This window comes from Cryptomeria japonica, chromosome 5 (genome assembly GCF_030272615.1).
Source record: "Cryptomeria japonica chromosome 5, Sugi_1.0, whole genome shotgun sequence".
Lineage (NCBI taxonomy): Eukaryota > Viridiplantae > Streptophyta > Pinopsida > Cupressales > Cupressaceae > Cryptomeria > Cryptomeria japonica.
The window spans coordinates 263,554,161-263,563,383 of NC_081409.1; positions in this window are offsets into that span (position 1 = coordinate 263,554,161).

A 9,223-nucleotide genomic window follows, 5' to 3' on the forward strand; every position below is an offset into this window, starting at 1 on the left:
AATTTACTTTTTTGCATAGGCATCAAGAATTTGTGCATCCATTTCATAGCCCATTTCTTCAATTCAGATCCTTTGGGGCTTAACTACTTCCATCAGAGTCTCATCCTTCTTTACCATGAAGCATATGTTGGTAGAATATTTTTCTATAATATGCTTAGGTACCCTTACCCTAGACCTCATAGATTTTTGAAATGCCTTAAAATACCCCCATACCTTATCATCTCTCTAGCTTCCTAATGCAACAATTGACTATTTCAATTGTCTCCCTACCGGAATGTCAAAAGCCCATTGCCTCTTACTAGAACCGAGTGTATCATTCAGAAAATATAACATTAGGAAAACTAATAAGTTCCCATACTAGAATGTACCCTTCTTCTGACCCTTGATCTTTCCTAGATTTATCAACAACTCATCAAGCATCCAACCGCATAGATATAACTTTACATTCTCTCATCATTTTGTATGCAGCCAAAATGTAGGAATTGGAAATAAAATTCAGTCGGTTTGACTGAGTTACCTTATACCCGATGATCATGCTACCAAATTTGATGCTTGTGCTGGTGATAGTGCTCACTTTCATGGATCTTTTGTCTGATACAATGTCGATGATCTTCCTCATGAAATCATTTGAAACTTTCTTGTCTAGATGTTTCCCTACCAATGGCAAACCATTTATTGCCCGATGGATTCCTTGGAGATTTTGTAAGGTCTGTTCGGTCATATAAATTCCCCATGTACTCTGCTTAGTATATATTCTATTATGTCATCCTCAAACTCTGGAATATCCCAAATTTCTGTAAACCCTAGTTCTTCAATATGTTTATATGCTGGTTTGATCTTTCTAGATTCTTCCATTAGCTCACTCATATACATGCCCTTAATCTCTACAGTTCCCAAGTCCTTGATATGCTAGTGAATATATGCCCTAACATCCTCTACATACAAAACTCCCTCCAGAACCCGAGAAAATGCTCCAACTGAATCTTCCAAGGTAGCCACATGTGGATACTACTTGAAATTGACCTGGGGCGATCCTTGGCCTCTATGACAATTGGGTTTGCAATAAAAACAACAATAGAAGATGATCCCTCTTCCATGTTTAAAGATAAATACCTTTTGATCGCTTTCGGTGAAAACCTTTAACAATTTCTTCTAGACACTGATAAAATCTCTCAAGAAGAAATCTGATTGCCTCTTAATAGCCTTTGATAACACTTAGTCACTTTGAATCACTCTAAAATCACTTAGAATGTAAGGTGGTTAACAATGAAGTGTATTCAACATTTTAACCTTCGAGAAAAACCCTAATCTGCCATTGACATAAATGACTGCTAGTGAAAGATACAGGATCTTGCTTAGAACATATCCATGCTGAATAATCCTCTCCAATATCTAGAATATTTTCTAGAGCCTATTCCCAGGGCATATGCAACATCTTCATGAATTTGCCTACCCCTAAGGCATCTGCCTTAGATACCGGATGAGCTTCCTACTGGTGCAAGAGCAACTTTTTCTGCTGGATAAGTCATCAGGACATTCCCATCTGATGTTTTTTCTTCAGTCTTCCTATCCCATCTCTGAGTATGATCTTGCCAAATCTCACTAACCTTTTCTTTTCCTTTCTCATTTGCGCCTCCATTACTAACCGATAGATTTTTGCTTCTAGAAAACTTAGCAATATGTCCAACCTCATTACGTGCATAACATGTAACACTGTTCTTTTGAATTGCCTTGCTAAAACCGATGAAATTGCTTGATCTCTACTGATTAGCCATATGTCCAAATTTTCCACATGCATAACATTTTACATTCATTCTGCAATCTTATGTCTTCTGACCAAACTTATTGCATTTAGAAAATTTACTAGGTGCAGAATTAGGGTTTTGATTTTCTCTGTTTCTACATTGCCTATCCATGTGACCAAATCTATTGCAAACAAAACATCTACCTTTGAATTTATAAGCATTAAATTATCTTACTGGTGCTTTATGGTTTGGATCTTCATTAGCAGTACTGAAACTCTATCCTTGCTCAAATCCAAGTCCACTAGAATCTCCAATCTGCCTCCATCTCTTCAATAGCTCATCAAGCTGTGCCAAGTTGATCTTGATTTTTTCTTTATACTCACTTGTAGTAGATAAATATTCTCTTAGTATTATCATTTGTCTCTCAAGCTCTTTCTCATTACTCTAGGATTGTACCAAATCAGTTCTCAACATATCATTATCATGAACCAACCTACCACATTCTTCAAATTTATTCTTTAGAGATACAACAATATTTTATTCCTTTTTATTTTTGTCCTCAATCTCCTTAGACATCCTCATAGTTATAACTTGCATTTCATTTTTCATAACCATGTTCTCCTGATTGAATTTTTGACATTGTTCCTTAAGTGCATTTTTCTCTTCATCATCCTGATTTTGTAAAAGTTCCTTCCTCCTATCTTCAATAGATGATAGCCTCTCTTGTAGGACAAGAATAAATTCCTTAGAATAATTTAATTCATTTTGTAGCTTTAAGTTCTTCAACCTTTTAGCATCATAATCTTCAAGTGCCATCTCAAGTTGCTTCTCTAAAGCCATATTCATTGATTCTGGTTTCAGAATCTCCCTCAAGCAATTAAACTTTCTCTGAGACACAAGGCTCTGATACCAATTGTTGGGAACCAATAAAACTAAGAGGGGGGGTGAATCAATGTTATATCAGAATAGCAGATTTTAGCCTTATTAAAACATGCATACACCAACCGATATACCGGTATAAACAAAATTGAAAGAAGTAAAGAAACTAATAAGCCAATCACATAAATGATAATCATAACACACAAATTTATACATGGAAAACCTCAAAGATAAAAAACCACAATGGGATTTGTGACCCACAATATCAATCCACTAGCCATATGAAGAGATATTGCAAAATATGAGGGGCGTGGACTTGCAGGAAGGCTTATAGCCTAGAGCACACTGCTCAAACATAATAGGAGCCTCACTGAATACATAAAATTCCAGACTAGAATCCAAAGAAGTGTGAACGGTTAAGATAGCATCTTCTATGCCAGAATACAGTTCTGGTTTAAGCTCTGTATGTTCCGGTTTGAATCCCTAAACCCTTTACCAAAATAAACCTTATAATAATTTCAACACATACATGATGTCTCTAATGTATTTTGCATCATATTACATTCACATATCCATCACCATGTTCATTCTATATCTATATCAAAATGATCTATCAAACTGTGCTATATACCCTATACAAATTTTACATGTCTTATGTAGGCTTACAAATGCATATACAATATCAAATTACATGTTGGCCAGATAACGTAAATTCATAAACATTAAAATCAATTTTCTAATGCTGGATCCAAGATATGTCGGCCTCCAATACCAATAACCTTTACTAAGCCATGTCGGCCTGCATTGCCGGTGACCAAAAAAATATTTTTATCCTACCAATGTTGGTGCCAGTGTAGAATATGTGAAATGTCTTCTAGTACACCATAGAATCAAAACATGAAACCAAAGGAAAAAATCATGTTTCCATCAATGACAACATAGTGAAACCAACCAATAGTGTGTCAATTGCCAAAAAAACTGGCTAATCAAGGTTTAGGAGAAGACAAGAAAAATGAAATTCTTTCCATTACTTTCAAATTGGGAAAAATTGGGGACACATTCTTAACTCCAATAAGGGTGACATCAACAAATTCTCAGACAATAGCAGCTCAGAGCCTCAAAATAGATAGGTAAAGGTCTCTTAGGCTCTTGGAAAAGAACAACTTAAAAAGCTCACAATCTATGGCAGTTAGGAAGCTTGATATTTTGATTCCCCAACTTGAAGAGAATGAGAATTGTCTAAAAGAGAAACAATAAATAATTTGAAAAATTATAGATCTGGACAAAATATAGGAGGAACTTCAATTGATATGTGCAGAAACATGGAATCTAGAGAAAAATGGAAACAACAAGGTAAGGGAAGTCTTGGGACTTTGTAAAAACTACCTAAATAAGGAAAAACTAGATTCTGGGCAATCACCATGAAATAAGAGAGGTAGGATGTTTGTATTGAACCTTATGAAATTGGATGGAGAAGAAAATGATCAGATGAAAATTACAAACTTGTGGAATTTAGGGAAGGGGAAGGTCCTTCCCTTGGAGAAATGAAGATGTTATCTTTGAATGTTAGGCGAATGAATGTCCCTAACAACAAAAATTTTGTTAAATGTTCTGTTAGAACTTTAAAAGTATAAGTATTCATGCTTCAAGAGACAAAATTAAATTCAAAGAAGATGATAACATTCTAAATAAATTAGGTTTATGAAAGGTTGAGCTAGTAGAAGCTATGGGAGCTTTAGGGGGATTGACCATCTTCTAGAACCTAGGGAGAGTGGCGTTTGAGAAGTTACCAGGAAAGAGTCATTGGCTACTGGGCTCTTTAAGAGATATTAATGCAAACCTTAAATTTGCAATATTGAATGTATATGGGTCAACTACTAATAATCAAAATTGGAATTTTTTGTGAGAGATATAGATTTTCTTTCAAAATATCCCTAACAAAAATATTTTCTTAGGAGGAGATTTCAATGCTATTCCACACTTGTCAAAAAAATGTGGGGGCATCTAAAAGGAGTCTTAATATCAAGTGTATTTGAGGAGTTGGGTAGCAAAGAATAATTTAATGGATATAGAAACTAAGAATTGAAGTTTTACATGGAATAATAAGAGATTGGGTTTCATCTACATAGTGGAAAAATTAGATAGATTTTTCTTCAAAGGAGATCTCACAAAATTCCCCTTTGAGTTTGAAGATTTTATCAAATTTGTTTCAAGATTAGATCACTTTCCACTTCAGCTAGAAATATTTGGGGAGAAAAAACCTTTGAATTGCCCCTTTAAGTTTGGAAAAATGTAGATGAAGGGTAAAAAATTCTTTGAATTGATAGAAAGATGGTGAAAGGAAGAGAAATTTGAGTGCTCCAAACTATTTTGTTTTTTGTCCAAATTGAAATTAATAAAACAATTTTTTTTTAAAGTGGATCAGAGAACATTTCTCCAACATCTTCTCAGCTAAGACTAAAATAGAGGAGGAGATGGACATTTTGAATGAAAAAGTAATAAGGATAGGAATCAATCAGAACAAGATTCTTAAATAAAGGATCTCCTTAGTGAGTATGAGGACGCGTTGGCCAAGGAAGAGATTTTTTAGAGATGGAAATATAGAGAAGTATGGTTAGTGAAGGGAGATAGGAATTCAAAGATTTTTCATAATAGCATCAAGTAGATAAGGGCTCTAAATAGGATCTATAAACTAAAAGATTAATTCAGGAATATGAAGGAAGATCACAAGGAAATAGCCAAATAATATATTTTATTTTTCACTGAGGTCTTAAACAATTGGGAAGGGTCTAATTATTAGGCTCAAAATATATTACTAAACAATATTCCAAGGTTGGTCTCAAATGAATAGAATAATATGCTGACATACAAGTTTACAGCTTAGGAAATTGAAACAACTCTCAAGAAGTTGCATCCAGACAAAGCTCTAGACCTTGAAGGGTTTCCTACAAGCTTCTTTAAAAAATGGTGGCATATCTTAGGAGATCTAGGGTCTATAAGAAGAAAGGAATTTAGGAAGGTTTTTAAAGGAGATTAACAATAGCTTCATAAGATTAATCTCCAAGAAAGAGAAAGCTTCGAGTCTAGATGAATTTAGACATATATTCCTATGTAATGCAATCTATAAAGTCTTGGTCAAAGATTTAGCTAATAGGCTAAACAAGATCTAATAGGCTAAACAAGATTCTTCCACTAATTATCTCAAAAGAGAAAGCTAGATTTGTACCAAGGAGATAAGTATTTGATGTAGTTATAAAAGGTCAAGGGTCAATCCATTCTTTATAGATTAATTAAAAACCAAGCACAAGTGTCAAGTTGGATATTAAGAAAGCACATGATAAGGTTGATTGGAGGTTTTTTATGTAAATTTCTAGAAGCTTTTGGGTTTTCAATAGAATGGGTTTATTTGAGTCTGTTAGCATAAAAAAAGGGAAATCAAAAGTAAATTTAATGCAAAGCACCATCTCAATGTGAGAAGATAACTTGAGGAGATAGAAATCATCCATCCCTTGATGCCACCAACCTTTAATTGTGAAGGCTGAAAGTATGAATTCATTCTTAGTATAATCATCAATAGAAGTATCATCATTTGGTGGATCCTCATCCTCAAAATAGACCAAGTTGCATATATTTTATTGATACTTTAATTATCCTTTAAGAACATCACTAGCTCAAATTCTACAAGGCCAAACTATGTGACTCTTTTTCTTATAGTAAAAAAAAGCAATTTCTCTTTCATTTGTGATTAACCTTTTATCAATACTTTTGAATATAATATGTTTTCGTATTAAGAATTAACTTCTATATATTCTATATTTATTTTCTTTTATTCTAGCAAAATGGATAAAAGCATATCTTATTTAAATTTTGTGAAGTTACTTGACTAAGTCTAATTATAAAATGAATATATATTTTGAAGGAATAATTTTTAACATTAACATCAATATGATCTACTAGAGCCTTGAATTTTCTAGTTTCCTAATTATAAATTTCAAATTACTACTGTGATCTAAGATAGGGATTTCATCTTCCATTTTGAATCTAAATAATTAAATTTTTAAAGAAAAAATTGGATTAACTACTTTTTCTTCAAACAATTTATTCAGATTACCCCAAATTTTTGTTGGTAATTTGCTCATATCTATATGATGTAATTCAGTGTCAAAAATGGCTAAACCAATAATGGCCTTGATTTTACCATCTCTAATATTCCAAATAAATAGCATTTTATATCTATAAATATTTTTTCCTTTCTGCCAACTATTCGTCATAAATTTTTATATATTAATTATATTTGAATTTTCATTTGTTAAATATAAAATTTAAAACCACAATACTTGTCAAATCATTATCTCACCTCAAATGACTTGATTCTTCAATATGGTGCAATCTCACTTTTTCCATGCCTTCAAATTGTATGGCTTTAGAAACTCCCAAAGGAATTCTATTAGATGGTGTAGAAGCTTCACAATATTTCTACCATTCTTCTATGCTTAGTCCACATCTCGTATGTTCAATGTAGAACTCTTTATTCCGCCTCTAACAGTTCCACAAAGTTCACCACTTTCTTTATGTTAGACAAATATGATACTGCGAGTAAACTGAGAGGGGGGGTGAATCAGTTTACTATCATAAATCAAAACTATTGCATCTCAAAACCTTTAACCTTAAGCACAAAGAAACCAACACAATAAAGGATAAAAATGAAAGAATAGTACACACAACACCAATATTTTTGATGTGGAAAACCTGATAAAAGGGAGAAACCACCTTGGGAAACCCTACCCACAATCAAATAATACTTCTACATAAGTATGTGATATAATTACAATGGGGATTGCACTTTCAATCAGGCCAACTACCTAGAGCTCACTGCTCATCACAAAAGAAAGGTCTCAATGACTTAAAAAGAATCGGACTATAATCCAAAAAGAATGAAGTGTAAAAGTAGCATCTCCTAATTCTTGATACAGTTCCGGTTAAGTATAGACATCTGCCTTGCAATACCAAAAACCTTCTGTCGAATGATATATCACTTGTTCGCACATAAACCTTCCTCTGATAATGAAAACACAACCATCAATCCCACAAAGCCATTGATATCAATTACATGAATAATTCACCTATAAATACAGATCATCAACCTTATAATAAGGTCGGCAAAACCCTAAACCCAAAAACCCATAATTACAAAAATTACATCACACAATACAACCAGAACAATATTATTATTTAGATTACATAGCATGGACATAATTCAAATATCCAAACAATTATATCCACCTAAAATTCTGTTAAGACCAAAATCCAACATGCTTCACCAACTAGTAGAAACCCTTAGTGAAATAATAGAAAGTTTAACCGAATCCAAATAGGACAACCATAACAGCATGCCAACCAATGCAAAGTCACCAAACACTCAAAATATGATCAAGAAGCACCTTCAGCATGATAAAAACTGATTCCATAAGCAAGACCAAAATCGTCTGACCAAAACTTCAAGTATCGCTTATCGATAAAGCTAACCAGTTGGGAACATAAGCGATAGAAATCAATGAAGAAAATCATGAAACAAAAGAATGTGAAAAGCATAAAACCATCCAGAATAAGCATCCAAAACCAATTCCAGAGATCTGATCATACCAGATCAGAATCATAGCCAAAACCAAGATGATCACCAAGACTAACCGAGATAGGTCCAACTGGGATAGCAAAACTATATCCAACTGATGTTGACATCAATGACAATACTAAACCAAATATAGAATATTGCCAACAATCTCCCCCTTTGGCATTGATGGTAACACTAAATGTAAAAAGCATCCAAGTGCCAAGGAATGTCAATAGTCTCCCTCAAAGATATGACTGATTTTCACATGAATACCATCTCTCCCCCTTTGACATCAATGAAAAAGGATGGATACCAACCCAAAAAGACTAAACCAAACAACTAACTACTCCCCCTGAGTAGTAGCATCATCTCATCAACTCAGATCAAAGAAAATATATGATAAGCTTACCGGATTGATGCTTTCCTGTATCTCTAAGTCTCTTCCGGAGGGTTGGTAACCCCCAACTGATCTCTGAGATATTCAAAAGTTTCTTTAGGAAATGGTTTTGTTATAATATCTTCAATTTGTTCCTTAGTAGGCACATAAACCAGTCTGACTTCTATCTAATATACTTTGTAGTTCTTGTATGTAGTATAGGGAAGAAATAGTCTTACTGCTTCGATTCTTGTAACCAGGGCATAAGTATCACCATAATTAGCTCCTTCTTCCTATGAATAACCTTTTCAAGCCAATCTAGCCTTATTTCTTACAATTTGATCTTACTCATTCAATTTGTTCCTGAAAATCCATTTGGTTCCAATAATATTTTTGTCTTTAGGTCTAGGAACTAGTTCCCATGTCTTATTCTTTTCTATCTGATCTAATTCTTCTATCATTGCTTTCATCCAATTTTCATCCTTACTTTCTTCAATAAATGATTCTGGTTCAATTTGAGAAATTAAACATACCTCTTCAGTAGCTAGTCTTCTTCTAGTCATCACACCTTTGATTTTATCTCTAATGATTTGATCTTCAGAATGATTTAGT